General features: G+C 46.2%; 1 protein-coding gene across 1 annotated transcript in view; it reads right to left on the bottom strand.

The window, feature by feature from the left end:
• Positions 1-15725, bottom strand: part of RAB22A (RAB22A, member RAS oncogene family) — a 50857-nt gene that overhangs the window by 18058 nt on the left and 17074 nt on the right. The window lies entirely within an intron of this gene.

Genomic DNA, 15725 nt, shown 5'->3' with positions numbered 1-15725 from the left:
AAAATAAAGCATTAGGCACATCTGCCCAGAAGAGGTCTTTGGTTTGTGATCGCCTAAGCTCTGTTATCAAAAGAACCAAGAGATAATTTGGCAATCCAGACATCAGCCTCCCTTATAAAATACACAGAAGCGGTTAAAGAGATGGTATCATGGGAAAACTTCTGGAAAAACCTGTGTGTCCAGGAAACGAGTGCACTAGTAAAACACACTGGGCCATTGGGGTTTGTCCACCCCCAGTAGCAAACCACATGAATAAGAGGTAATGTAACACCAGAGTTAATAAAATTAAGATGCCAAACCAGGAGTGGGAAGATGGCCGGAGCGGCGATGACCCCAGTGACCACTTCTGAGTCTCGAGACCAGAACAGCCTCTCGGCTAACCTGCCAGGCCACATCAGCCCTTCGGGCCTGGAAGGATGGTGTGCAGGTCACCCTGCTTACTCGGAAGGGCCGCTCTGCCCGCGGGTCTTTGAAGGTTCCTATCATTTGGGGGTCTTCTACTTTTTGGAGAACGTGTGAGGAGCCACAGGGGCCCAGAGCATGTGCCTGGAATGAAAGGACTCCTAGACACAGGTTCAAAGTCTCGGGGCTGGCTCGGCTCCAGTGCCATCTTCCACCCCCGCCTTACAGAGCTCCCTCATGGGAAGTTCTCTGTCCTCTGGGCTCCTCGCAGAACCCGGAGGTGATTACGCCTCCTTCTGTATCCCTAACGAGCCTTCGGGGGCCAAGGGCCGAGTTGTACTCTTGGAATCATACCCTAATCATCTTAATCAGGACATGAACGCGATGGCTAGGCATTTTCAAATATGCTGGATGTCTGAAGTTTTTTTTTGAGAGTCAACTAATTGTGCAAGTTCTTCAAGGAAGTGCAAACTGAGATCCACAGGATGACTTTCTGAAGAATCACTGAGCTTAGACAAGTATCAAAATCCTTAGTTGTAAAAACTTTAACTCTGATACAATGAATTCCCAGCAATATTTATATCAATTTATGGGTTAGCTAGCAGGCCTCCGAAATGGTGACTATGATGAGGAAGGGAAAACAGACTGGGAAGCAAGATCACATTTATTGGAGAGGTGCCATTTACTGGATATTTATTTACTGGAAATTTACCCCTTGGTATCCTTAGTAAAGTGCTGTCTGCATAGAAGGTGCTCGGTAAGTGGTTACTGTATCAAGAACTTTGGTGACCCACCAGGATTAAATCAGGATGTACAATGTGATTTCTCACTTAGGAAAGATCTAAGCATTCAAAAAGCCTCGTTTATTGTGAGGATTAAATGATACGATGTACGCGGAAGTGCTCTGTGAATTGTAAAGCACCAAACCTACACAAGGTATTACTATTAGTATTTAAAGGCAACTCCAGGAAATGTTTTAGTTTAGACTTTGCAATTAGTCGTAAAAGCTTACAACTCCACTCTCCATCAATTATGGCTGTGGTGTTACATTTAGGAGTGACAACAGGCGTCCAATAGAGGCCTGTTAACACAGCCAATGCATCCAACACAACCATTTTGGCTGCTCGAAGAGCAAGAGAAGAAACAGGCTTCAAGCAGACAAAAAAAGCTAAGAAAGATAAATGCCACAATTAAAAGGAAAGGTTTCATTTCAGGATCAGAATTCACTGACGTTCAAGCTAGCTGCCAACCATGTCTCCTTTAATGAACACATGGATTCATTACTCAGGAGAAAGACACACAAAATGGCAGCTGTAATGCAATGAAAGTATCTTAAAGATTAAAGCCAACCTTCTGTCTGACTGGAGACCATCCTTCTAGCCTCCCTGGCATCGTCACTCTCAACACACCTCCTTCTTTTCTACACTGAGTTCTGGTGAGCCCAAAGCTCTCTACTTGGGTCTTCTTGGGTCCAGAGCTGTTGGCTTCTTGTCCTTTATCCTAGCATCACTTGTCCACACTGCCAGGTCCTTAAGAATCTTGTCTGTCCTTCTGTCTTAACCACCCAGAAGGGACCCACACACCTCTGTACCTGCTTCTCTTCTGGGGGTGGGGTGGCTGTCTTGCTGGAGGAAAGCCACAAAGCTGCATGGACCAGTAGGAAGACTGTCCTTTTTAAGCTAAGCCACCTCTTCGGGCTCTCACTCCACACAGCAATTACTCCTCATTCTTCCTATGACTTCTTGCCAGCCCCTTACCACTTCCTACCACCCTCCTTCTCAGGGCAGCAGCCTTCTCGTGGACAATAGAGATCGTAAGCCCTCAATCCCCCAACGTGTTTCCCAGTCAACCCTTCCAACTTGAGAATCGACACACTGCCCTTCACACTGGCTGTGATTTCCGCTCTTCTGACTTCAGTGGAGTCAGAGAGGTCCTTTCCATCGTGCTGCCCGATCATGATCAGCATGTCCTGTCTGGGCCACCACAGTCAGCCATGGTCTTCTGCTCCCAGTCTCAAATCTTTCCACCTGTGCCTCCTTCTGTCTTTACACTGACTGCTCCTTTGCCTGGAATGCTCTCCCCGCCGGCTCACCCGTGGCTACATGTTCCTCATTCTTCTGGTCTGAGTTCAAAATGTCAATGATGGCAGAAGCCCGTGCAGTGCCCCCAAACCAGGAAGCTTCCCGCTCCGACTCCACTCTGCAAGTCACACGCTGTCCTGTTCCGGCTTCAGGATGCCTACTACCGTACTGGTACTCGATGTCTGACTGGCTTATTTGCGTGTCTTAATTTACCTGTCTAAGCCAGGGAAAATGTAAGCTCCATGAAGGCAGGGATCTTGCTGTCCTTCTTCCTCTGTAACTGGGGTATCTTCCTCATCTACCTTCTCCATGCTACCCTAGATTCCTGACAAAACATTTTACCTGTTCCCACTGACTCTTCTGCTTTCCGGTACTCCAACAGTGCTCGGTGTCTTGGCCAAGCACTGCATAAAGTGCTCGGGCATCTGAAACGCAGTCAGAGTTGAAATCACAGGTGACCCTTGCTTTCCACCTGCAGTCAGGTGAGCGGCCTCTTGGATGTGAGGGATGTGATTCAACAAGTGGGGTGGGGGGCCTTCCTGTCCACTCCTGCCCAGCCACCAGCTCTAAGCTCTCTCCTAGTCAAAGGGCACGAGGCAACACCGGGCAGCCACTTCAAACCACCATGTCCCTCCGTCACTCAGACCTCTGGAATTCTGTTCAGGAAGCACCTGTAGCACTTTATGGGCTCTCCTGGCTCATGTGCTGAGTCAGGAGCTCCTTCCCACCCGAGGCCCCAGTTACAGTGGCCATGGGAGATGACTGCACCTGCCTTGCCTCCCCTGAGCCCTACGAATGCCTCTTTATGGCAACGAGCATCTCTGTTGACTTTTGAGAGCTTGAACTCTTGGCCTATCACACATGTAAGAACTAATTCCTCCTTTTCAGCGTTTGGTTAGTCTACATAGTGGTAACACCTGGCTTTAGGGCCAGACATAGGAGGGGGTATGGCCCAGGGGACCGGTATGGGGGCGTGCGGCTGGTCTCCTGCAGGACTCATTGGGATGAATCCCTTCCCTAGATTCACATTTTTGTCTGTAAGGACAGCACTTTTGACTTCAGCTGAACTATACAGACTCCGGATACTCTGTCACCATCTCACACTTAACCGTGGTGAAGGCAGGGCTTTTCCACACCCCCCAACAGTGGTCATAAACTCCACATTCTCAAATCAGAACATGTCTGCTCTCCACAGAACACAGGCTGGTCTGCAACTACTTTGTCCTTTGTTACTTACATCCAGTTTTGTAGAACTGTCTGGTTCTTCATTTTATATTTGATCTACACTCGAACCTCAACCCCTGAGATAAATTCATAAATTGGACCCTAATCTTTGAGCAGGACTACTACAATTTGTCCCTCCCATTGTCACTTGAGCTCCAGGATCGCTCCTTTAGCATTCAAGTTAAATGATGCAGAGGGTATGATAACTTCAATATCTTGCTTTTTGAAAAACAGGCAATGGCTTCCTGCCATCCAAATGATACATTTTTATTTTCCAGCCTGCCATTTACTTGTCTGATAACCTTGTTTTTCACTACTAAACCATCTCTCTTCACTCTGCTAGGCAGATCTTATTACCTCTTTAATCGAAAGTCCCCACTAGCATTATTTCCTAAAGCTAGAATGCCTTTCATCTACTTCTCCATTTTTCATGACATTCTAAAAATATGACTTCCATGCACACCAAGTAGCCATGCTCCTCGGTCAGACTACGTGTTCCCAATGAAAATACTTGCCACAAGGTGTTTTAAAAGTGTCTTTTCTGTAACTGTAGCAGACTTGGTGAGCTCTCTCGGAACACAGGTGTGCCCTGCCACCACAATCCAGCACCTCACTTGACTGCACATCCTCTCCTTGGAACGGCACAGGGGATGCTATCATCCCTACGATGCTACCTGGTGCCTTTTAAGGATGAACAACTCAACGTATTTTAAAATTAACTTCTAGCCAACTCTAAATCTCACACAAACGATGCTTGTATCTCTAGGTGATATAGAGGGACAGAAATGCCACTGGATGCACCAAGATTGAGACATAAGAAGACCACAAGTATGTGAAATCTGGTCATTCCTCTAGAGGACATACCCAGGGGTCTTCAGAAGAGTTTAGGACAGTGCCAGGAACTTGACAGGTGCTCAGGGAGAATTAAGTGGATTTCAGGGCACACGTGGCTTCTGTTAGAGTAGTTCAAAGAGCCACAAGTCTCTGAGTCTCCATAAATTCCACATAAGCCATGTGGGCTCTGCAGTCACATCTATCTTTAACCCTTCCTTCAACCATGAGCATCTATCTCTTAGGGTAACCAGGTGTGAGGGTTCACGATCACGCCGCAGAGCGCTTCCTTCTCGGCAGTCACTGCACAGCAGCTGGTTTGTTCCACAGGTTCATGGTCACCCTAGGCAGATCCCTTAGGACCTTCTATGCTTTTGCCATTTTAACAACTTTTGAAAAAATATTTAAAATCAAGGAAAACATTACTTTAAATGTAAAAATAACTAAACAGGTTAGCTCCCCCTTTCCTAAGTTTGTCATGAATAACTTAGAGTAATACAAAAGCTGTCAGGTCGTAAGTAAAACCTACAACGATGAAGCTAGCTAGCTACTCTGACAAAGTGTTCATTATTGTCAGTTTTTCTCATACTTTTACACGTGTGACCCTTTCAGTCCTTACCGTGAGTCTCTTGGGTTGGGTTTGACTATTCATCGTCATTTTGCAGGCAAGACACGGTGGGGACAGAGCCAGTGTGGCGCAGCTAGGACCCTTGGAGTGGCAGCACTGCGGGGCCATGTCATCCTGGGCGGTGCACTCCCTTCTACTGCAGGGCAGGCATGGGGCTCACAAGCAACAGGAGTCTAACTCCGTCTGTGCCCCCGGGCGCCTCACAATAGGGGGACTGGCTGGGTGAACAGACAATTAAAAAGCAGATACTCAGTGAGCTCCTGAAGGATGGGAAGAGTTGTGGGAGCACCGAGGGAAAGCCAAGTCCAAGTAAGTACCTAGGAAAGTGGTGATGCCAGGTGTGGGAGGCTGAATAATGTTCCTGCCCCAAAGAATGTCCACACCCCAATCCGAGAAGCTGTGATTATGTTACCTTCTAGGGCAAAGGGGACTTTGCTGAGGTGGTTAGGTGAAGAATCTTGAGATGCGGGGAAGATCCCGGATGACCCAGGTGGGCCCCGTGAAATCACGAGGGTCCTTATAACAGGTGGAGGAGTTGGAGCCAGGGAAGAGGGTGACATGAAGATGGAAGTGAAGACCAGAACAATGTGTCCTAAAGACAGATGAAGCCAAGGCAGCCGCTAGAAATGGAAAAAGGCAAGGGAACAGATTCTCCCTTCAGAGGTTCTGGAAGGAAGCAGTTCTGCCAACACCTCAACTCTGAGCAAGCGAATTGGACTTCAGACTTCTGACTTCCAGAACAATAAACGATAAACCTGTGTTCTCGTAAGCCACTAAGTTTGCTGCAACTCCTTAGAGCAGCAACAAGACACTAATACACTAGGGAGGGCTTCGGGGAAGAAACCCAGAAGGAGGGAGTCTGCCTGGCTGAAGGGACAGGAGCCAAGGGAGGAGGGGGTGACAGTCTGTAAAGATAAACAGCAGGAACTGGAGCACAAAACTGTGGATGTACAAGGAGATTCCCGTGGCTCTCTCTCCACGGTTAGACTGGGCAGGGCGGGGTGGGGAGTGCAGTTCAGTAACCACAGAAAAGGCTTTGGGCAGGGTGGTGACAGGCAGCTGGTGAAGGTCGGCAAGCCACTGCACTCAGCACGGATGCGCGACTGCTCTGTGTGAGGCCCTGTTTCCTGCAAGTTAGCAGCTCCCCAGGCCAGGGCTCCACCATCATTACCATTTCTGCCCTGAGTTCCATCTGTCTGTCTTACTGTAAAAAAATGGCTCTCCAATTTCTTAACTTTGCCTTGTCTGGGCAATAATATCAGTAAAATTAAAACCCCACCGGTTTCATGGACTAGTTTTATTTTGCCTAACAGACAATAAAACACTCGATATCAATTTAAAACGTTCATCTGTGCAGCATCTCAAGTCATTCACAGATGGTGTTTTGGGAAAGGCAGCTACAAGTCAAGGGGAGCCACTGAAGGGAAAGAGATGGTGTTATCTGCTCTGTTGTAGAGGTGAATTCTAGAAGCAGGCAACAGACCTTTGGGGTGCCTCTGTCAGCTGCCAGCCCCTTAGCCAGCCACGGAGGAGTCTGCCGGCTCTGTTTTTAAGGATCTTGCATAGTGGAAGCGGATGTGGCTTTGTAGGCAAAACCCGGGAAACACCAAGGAGTGAGAGCACGGACCAAAGGAGGGAAATGGGCAGACGAGGCAAACAAGGAAGGGAAGCAAATAGGGAAGGGAAATGATCCCAGAGAAAGGTGGGGTAGGCTCGACTCCGTGGTTGACACGCAAAAGCCACAGGGTTTTGACTGACAGGAGGGAGAGGGACAGGGGGAGGAGTCTGAAGCTGGCTTCTGTCAGCTCAGGCCACTATATGTGCGATGAGCTATTTCAATCATTTCCAAATTGGAACTGTACTCATTCATTTTTTGAATAGGTAATATAGACTCTTATGCCTCATTACCCAAGATGTATAGAACAGGAGCACTCCAGAATGTCCCTTCCGCCCAGATCTTCAATTCCTCTCCCTGGAAACTAACCTCACCAGCTCCTCAGGTCTCATTTCAGAAAGGCTCTAGGTTTACACGAGTGCAGGTATATACAGTGTCCCCTGGCCCCTTCGTTTATTTTTGACAGAGATAGTGGCATATAGTTCATATTTCTGACTCTTTTCACTCTACCCTATACATAGGAAATCATTCAACAGAAATACGCAAGGTTTTCTCAAGCTGGCTCCTTCCCTTTATTGTATCAAACTGAGAGAGTGCACTATAAATAACACAGCCAGAGCCCTACTCACCAGCCCTGCTGTGGTGACTGGCCTTGTATAATGATTAACTTTGGGGTTTGCTACATATATGAGCTTATCTGACGAATAAAGTCCATGACAGGGAATGAACCGCAGGGCCAGGGTTCGGGATGAGCACAGGGAGCAAGCGGACAGGCTGTTCAGCCAGACCACCCAGACCACCCTGCTTCTGCGAAGAACTGTGCTTCACTGGGCGAGTCAACAGACCTCGCTCTGCCTCAGCTCTCTCATTTGGAAGCTAGGAATAACTTCAGTACCTATAACACAGGGCCTTAGAAATACTAAAAAAATTAACATATTTTATTAAAGTATAATTATCTTACAATAAAGTGCAGAGTATAGATTTTCAGTTCAATGAGTTTTGACAGTTCATAATCTCTTCTAACTATTGATCTATGGCCCCAAACCAGACACAGAACTCTTCCATAACCCCAGAAAGTTCCCTCATGCCCATTTCCACTTCACTCTTGTACCCATCCCAGGCAAAGCATTTGTGACTTCTCCTTCCCAGCTTAGTTTGGATCGTCCTTGGACTTCAACCCTCTATTGTGTCCTGGCTTCTATCATTTAACAATGCTTTTGAAATCAATCTATATTATTTGGTAGTTATTTCTTCTGTATGGTATTCCATTGTACACATATTTTACTCTGCCCATTCTCATGCTGAGGATTGTTTCCAGTTCTGGCTATTATAAATAAGACATACTGCAGGAGTCTTTCCATAAGGATGTATTTTAATGTTTCTTGGATAAATACCTAAGAGAGCACACTAAGTCACCAGGCAGATGCATGTATAACTTATCTGAAAACAGAGAAGAGCCCTTCCAAGCAGCCACAGCACTCATGCTCCCCATCAGAAACACATCCAATTCCAGTTGTACCACAGCCCCACTGACATTTTGGTTGTTATTCTTGAACTTTAGCCGTGCATTAAGGACAAGGCCTGGATGTCCACTCTTACCACTACTATTCAACATTGTACAGGAGGTTCTAGCTGATACAAAAAGGAAACAAGGCACAAAGACAGTAAAAACTGCAAAACCGGGGTGCCTGGGTAGCTCAGTGGGTTAAAGCCTCTACCTTTGGCTCAGGTCATGATCCCAGGGTCCTGGGATCGAGCCCTGCATCGGGCTCTCTGCTCAGCGAAGAGCCTGCTTCCCTTCCTCTCTCTGCCTGCCTCTCTGTCTACCTGTGATCTCTGTCACATAAATAAATAGAATATCTTAAAAAAAAAATTAAAAAAAAAAAAAAACCCTGCAAAATGTTACAGGTCATATATGATAGCATATGCAGAAATGTACTATGCTCTATGGAGTCCATAAAACATGAAACTACCAGAAGTAATGACAGGTGATGTCATCATTTGTACAGCCAGTGTTAAGTTTCCTGTCTTGGCATTTGTTTCTCTTCTCCTCCTTTTCTGCCTCCTTTGGATAAATCACTTTTTTTCTCTTATTCTATTTTTTTCTTTTGTTTTGAATTTTTAGCTGTACCTCTTTTTGTGTGACCTTTATTAATGGCTTCCCTAGAGATTATAATATGAATCTATAAATTTTCATCTATTTCCACATAATATGCTATTTCATGAACAACTTGTGATGTAGGACAATCTAATTCTGTGTATCTCCCTCCCACCCACTGTACTCTTGTTGCCTTATATTTAACATCTTAATATGCTATAAACACAATATTTATTACTTTTACTTCAAAAGCCAGTAGTCTTTTTAGAATTTCTTTTAGCATGTCTTATGATATGGATCTGGCCGATTCTCTCAGCTTTTGTCTGAGAATGTCTTTATTTCACCTTTACTTTTGAAGAAAAAAAATGTTTTAAAAAGATTTTATTTATTTATTTATCAGAGAGAACACGAGCACAAGCAGGAGGAGGGAGAGAGGAAGAGGGGCCTCCCCGTGGAGCAAGCAGCCCGATGGGAGACTCGATCCCAGGACCCGGGGATCAGGACCCGAGCTGAAGGCAGATGCTTAACTGTGTAAGCCACCCAGGCATCTCCACTGAAGACAATTTTTGCCAGTACAGTTTGTTTGCTTGGCAGGCCTCACCCCTACCCCCAAACTGAGGATGCTGTATCACTCACAGTCTCTGGCCTCCAGTGTTTCTGCCAAGAAGTCAGTGATAATTCTTATCACTGTTCTCCCACATATCATGGGTTTTCTTTTCTTTTCTTTTTTTTTTTTAACACCTCCTCCCTGCCCAGTTGCTTTTAAGATCTGCTCTTTGGTTTTGAGCAGTTTGACTATGGCTTATCTGGGCTATGGCTTGTTTCATATTTATCTTGGTTACAGTTTAGAGATTTTTGGATTTATAGATCGATCACTTTAATCAATTTTGGAAAGTTATTGCCCTTTATCTTTTGAATCATTTCCTTTGGCCCATTCTTTTCCTTTCTTTCTGGGATGCCAATTAGGTGTACGTGAATGTGGTATAAGAAATGTATATTTGGTCTTTGTCACCAGGTTCTGACAGAGAGATCCTAAATCTCTTGGAATTTCTAGAGTGCAAGGAATGTCTTTTATTCAAACAAGGTGACTCCTGGTGGACTCTTAGACAGCCCTGGGACAGGGGAGGGAGGTGCTGGGTGCTAGAAAGACCAAATATTGACTAGAGGGTTGGAATGTTCAGCCCTCTCCTGCGGGGCACAGGGAGTGGTGAGGGGCTGGAGAGGGAGCTCATCACCAACGGCCAGTGATTCGATCAGTCACACCGAGTAATCAGACCTCCATAAAAATCCCTTAACCATGGGGTCTGAAGAGCCGCTGGGTTGGTGGCACAGCCCGGCTCCATGGGACAAGAAGCTCCCAGGCTTGGGGCCCTTCCAGCTCTATGTACCTCTTCATCTGGCTGTTCATTTACAATAAAGCGGTAAAGGTAAGGAAAGTCTGTTCTTGCATTCTAGGAGCTGTTCTGGCGAATTACCCAAACTGAAGGTGGGGGCACCTGTGGGAACTCCACTTTATGGCCATGTCAGACACGAGTGCGGGTTCTCAGTGCTTGCGGGTGGCATCTGATGTGCCATCAGTCCCATGAGATGGAGCCCTTCAGCCTGAGGAGGCCGACGTGACTCAAGGGAGCTCCCGTCAAAATAGAACGGAAGTGAAGAGTACCCAGGAGTTGTCTGGAGAGCTGGAGAATTGGTTGTTGGTGTGGAGATAAGACATGTATTTGGGAGAAGAGGTGTGACAAGTAAAAACAGTTCGTGATGAGACTGACAGCGAGTTACAGATCTTCAATTCTTCCCTTACTGTTAACTCTTCTTCCCTTCGTATTTCGGTCTGGATATTTTCTACTGATCTGACTTTATGTGCACATTTTAGGAGAGGAGCTCAGACTGGACATAGCAAAGATCAGTAAACTGACCAAGATTCTGAGGAATTCTCTTGGCGTTCCAGTTCCCCACCTGGGTCCCTGTGTCTTGGCCACTGTTGCCCTGTGAAGGCAGAGACCCCCTTGGACAGGTTTCTCTGAGCTCTTCTGCCCCACCTCAAGTCTCCCCAGTGGACAGTTCAAGTGCTCCTGCCCACAGCAGACTGTCCCTGTCTCTGTTTCTGTTGGGATGGAGAACCGCCAAGGATCGCTTCTCTCTTAGGAGTGGTTTGTCACCTTCTCAAGTTTATTTCATATTGGTTTCTCTGTGAGCTCAGATACCTAACGGGGTTTTATTATTATTATTTTTTAGTGTTTAAATTTATTTAAGTAATCTCTACACCCAACGTGGGGCTTGAACTCATGACCCCAAGATCGAGAGTCACATGCTCTCCCAACTTAGTCAGCCACGCACCCCTCTAATGGGCTTTTAAAATCTTACCTGGCTTGTTTTGGTTTTTTGGACGAGAATCTTATCTCTCTTTATAACTGAATCGAAAAGCACACAGGATTGTTTAGTGGCTGAGTTACTCTGTTTATAAAGTCTGTAACATATAAACATGATTATCACTGACACTCGCACGTCTCAGCGGTTGTACCATTCACACCCAGCGGTGGACTTATTGACAAAGTTGGATGCGGTCTTTGGGGCTGAGAGGGTGGAAAGAGGAGTTCAGTGGCAGAAAATGGGAGTCCCAGGTGTCTCTGCAGTGACACAGCAGTCATCTGAGGGCCACCATCTGGAGAAAAGTGGCCCTCAGGGCTGTGAGTATGAATGAAATCATGCGGGAAGACATGGGGCTGTGGAAGAAATCCTCACTGCTTCAACATTTTAGGGGTGGACCCTGAGGCCGAAAAGCAGAACAAGAAGGACTGCCCCAGGAGGTGGGAAGGAGAAGAATCAGAACTGTATCCCAGGTAACCAGAGGCTTTGCAGCAAAAGAGGATATCAAGATAATGCCAGATACTTCTAGAGAGGACAAATACAATAAAAAGCAACTTGTGGATTATATTGGCTATTCACAAGTTGATGTGAAACTCCGCAGTGGTGGTTTCAGTGGAATGATGGGGCGGAAGCTAATAAGAGGCTCTGAAGTGCATGTGAGATGGGTGAACAGAGCCGGTGAGTACCACCATTACAGTGGTCTCATAATAAATAGGTAAACAGACACATGATTATAGATTTTAATACCTACTGCGGAGACATCAAACTATTGTGTGCTGATAGTGACTGAAGCAGTCATTTGAGATAGGGTGGTGGGAAAAACCTCTCAGATAAATCTTAACAGGTGAGAAGATCCGACCACGTGAATACTGGGAAAGAAGAAAACATTTCAAAAAGAGGAAACAGGAAGTGCAAAGGTCCCAAGGTAGGAGAGATCAGGTATTTGGAAAGGGGCGTGGCTGCAGTGTGGTGAGAGAGGAAAAACTGATAAAAATCACAGTTAAGTTTCTGGTTATTATTCTTAGGTCAACAGGAAGCCATTAAAGATTAAAAAAAAAAAACCTGATCTAACTGATATTCTCAAAATCAGACTATTTGGAGAGTAGTGGAAGGATGTGAGCTGGTTTTGAGAATGGGAACACACAAGATTTGCATACGGACTGAAAGAGAAGTGTGCAGATGAGGGAGGACTCAGGGATGCCTCCTGATTTGAGGTCCGGTGGGATGGACAGCGTAATGGAAGATGACAGGTACTGTTTCCTAAAGGCTAACAAATGAACACAGACGCAATGTCAGAACGCTTTTCAGTTGAAAGTCATGTGTCTAGGATGAATGGAAGGAACCAGAGTAGATCAAGACTTTAGACAGAGAGTCAAAGAAAGGCTCAATCCAGACAGCCAGGTTCCACCAAGAACAGGAGTCGATGAACTCTAGAGCAAAGGAACACCCTGGGACGAACGGTGTAAGACATCTTTCCTGTCATCCCCTCAAAAACATACCCAGAGGGCCAATCCACGTGAGGCCTGAGAAACAAAGCCGTAAAGAACTCACTCTAGGGAAGGGCCCTGGCAAACACCTGTCAAATCAGGCAGGACGGAGGACAGAGCACAGTTCCAGGTGGCAAGCTGGCAAAACAGAGGACAAAGTTATGTCGTTCAGAGAAAGCTTCCATATGGAGAGAACAATACGATGGACATCTTACGCGACGGGCCGGAAGTCAGCAGGTGTGTTCTGCGGTAAGCACGCTCAGGCAGCCGGAATCGTGCATGAAAAGAGAAGACAACGGACAAGAGCAGAGGCCGTGAGAGAGTAAGCCATCACCCGGGCCCAGAGCCTCAGGCTGGGGGTGAAGGCCACAGAAGGCCATAGCAGGGACTGCGGGTGTGGAGGCAGACCAAAACTAAAAACGACCATTTGGATTTGTCCCACGAGTGATAAGAAAGCAGAGCGGTAGTGGGAATTGGATTCGGGTCTCCAGAGGAAAACATGCAGAGCAGGAGCTGGTAAACTCTTCCTGTAAAAGGGGCACACAGCAGATGTCTTCAGTTCTGCATGCCATGGTCTGTTGTCAGTTTTGCTGCTGTAGCATGAAAGCAGCCAGAAACAGTATTTAAAGGACGGGGTGTGACTGGATGTGGCTCCTGGGTCGTAAATTTGCTGACTCAGATCTAGAGCCTCAAATTATTCCTAAAATTTTAATCAAACAATAGCTGGAATGCAATTTAAAAGACGTTATGCAGGGGTGCCTGGGTGTCTCAGTCCGTTAAGCCTCTGCCTTTGGCTTGTGTCATGATCTCAGGGTCCTGGGATGAAGCCTCGTACTAGAGTTCCTGCTCTGCAGGGAGCCTGCTTCTCCCTCTGTCTCTGCCTCCCTCTCTTTCTGTTTCTCACAAAATAAACAGATAAAATTACAAAAAAATGCTATGCACACGAGGGGATAAGTCAGGGTGATCAATAACGAAGACAAAAGACAGACAATGAAGGGAAACACAGGTCATCTGGAGAATGGATTGGCTATCAGACATCTTTATTTTTAACTTTTGTCATGAAAATTTTCACTCACAAAAGCAGAATCCATTACCCAACTCCAATAATCATCCACTTTCCACTGTGTTTTTGTCATTAAAAATGGACTTGGGGGTTGGGAAGGGGATTAAAAAAAGGGACTTGAAAATAACCATGCCTAATACATTTAAGAAAACAAAAACCCAGTGGCACCTGGCTGGTACAGTCGGTAGAGCACAAGACTCTTGATCTCGGGGTGTCACCACCCCGAGCCTGAGCCCCACATTGGGTGTAGAGATGACTTGAAATAATTAAGTTAAATTAAAAACAAAAACCAAAACCCAGATTAACAATTGCAGCAGAGAAAAGGAAACTAAAACAAAACTTAACACTAGAACTCTGGGAAAATAATAACAGAAATCAAGAACTTAATGGTTCTTTAAGTAGGTTTAAAATCAGGTTAAAATTAGATGAAGAAAATGATTAATGAACTGGATGAGGGGCTAGGAAAAATACCTAGACTGAAGCATGAGCCAAAAAATGATGGGAAATACAGAGGAGCAGGAGAGACACAGAGATGAACCCCTTCCGCACCACAGTCACAGCAGGCTGGGAGCGCCAGGGGAAAATGGAACAAAAGCAATATTGAAGAGATAATGGTGGAGAATTTTCCAACTTGAAAGACATCAAACCACAGGTTCCAGAAATACTATGAACCCAAGCATGACAACTTCACCTGGAACATCAAAGGAAGACTGCTGAAACCCAAAGACGAAAGGAAACTTTGAAGGCACTCAGAGGAGGAAAATGACTCATTCGCATCAAGAGAGGAACAGAACTGACCCATGTCAATGAAAGCAGAGGGGCTCTAAGAACATGGGTGCAGATTTTCCAAGGTCTGAAAGACAGTAACTGAAAACCAAGAATTCTGTATTTGGTGAAAACCAACCTCACACATGATTATGACCTGCTAGAATTAAAAACAACCTTCAGGGAGGGTGTGCAGTGCGGGAACCTCTCGTGCTGGTGGGGAGAGGGGAGCAGGTGCAAACGCTTAGGTTAGGACAGTGATCTCTTCAACAGTTAAACATGCTTTCATTTATTTGGTTCTCAAAAAAGATTTTATTTGAGGTAGAGAGAGCAAGTGAATGAGAGAGAGAGAGAGCATGCGCGCACGCAGGAGGGTGTGAGCCGGGGGAGGAGCAGAGGGAGAGGGAGAGGCAGACTCCCCGCTGAGCAGGGCGCTCAATGTGGGGCTTGACCCCAGGACTCCTGGATCATGACCTGAGCTGAAGGCAGATGCTTCACCGAATGAGCCACCCAGGCACCCCTAAACATGCCTTTAAACCTATTGTGGTAGCCAGCATCCAAGACAGTCCCAAGGGTCCTGACTCCTGGCACTGATGTCCTTATGCAGTCCACTCCCACAGTGAACAGGGCTGATCTGGGTAACCAAGAGGACATGATGGAAATGACAGGTGAGGTCATAAAGACACAGTGGCTTCTATCTTGGGCTCTTGCGGACTCCTCATTCTGAGGATGACAGCTCTCGTGTTGCGGGGACACTCCAGCAGTCCTGTGGAGAGCTCTGGATGGCAAGAGCCAGTCACCCCACTAAGCTGCTCCTGAATTCCTGACGCCTGAAAACCGTGAGACGTAATACTTGTTCATTGTGTTTTTAAGCTGATAATCTAAGGGGTAATCTGTGACACCAAGATAGGTAACAAATATGCCTATAAACCAGAAATTCTACCTCAGGCATGTGCTCAACAGTAACACAGCGATACACCCACGGAAAGAACCGTGTGGGACAATTCAGAGCGTCCTTATTCGGCAGAGCTCAGAACTGGACTCCATGTAAAGTCCACCAACGGGAGACCGACTGGATAAGCAAACTGTGGCGTAGTCTCACAGCAGAATGCTAGTCAACAGTAAGAAGGAACAAACTCCTGATAAAAGCAAAAACAGGGATAA

This window comes from Lutra lutra, chromosome 9, assembly GCF_902655055.1.
Source record: "Lutra lutra chromosome 9, mLutLut1.2, whole genome shotgun sequence".
NCBI classification, from domain to species: Eukaryota; Metazoa; Chordata; class Mammalia; order Carnivora; family Mustelidae; genus Lutra; species Lutra lutra.
This window is presented reverse-complemented; position numbering and strand designations above follow the sequence as displayed.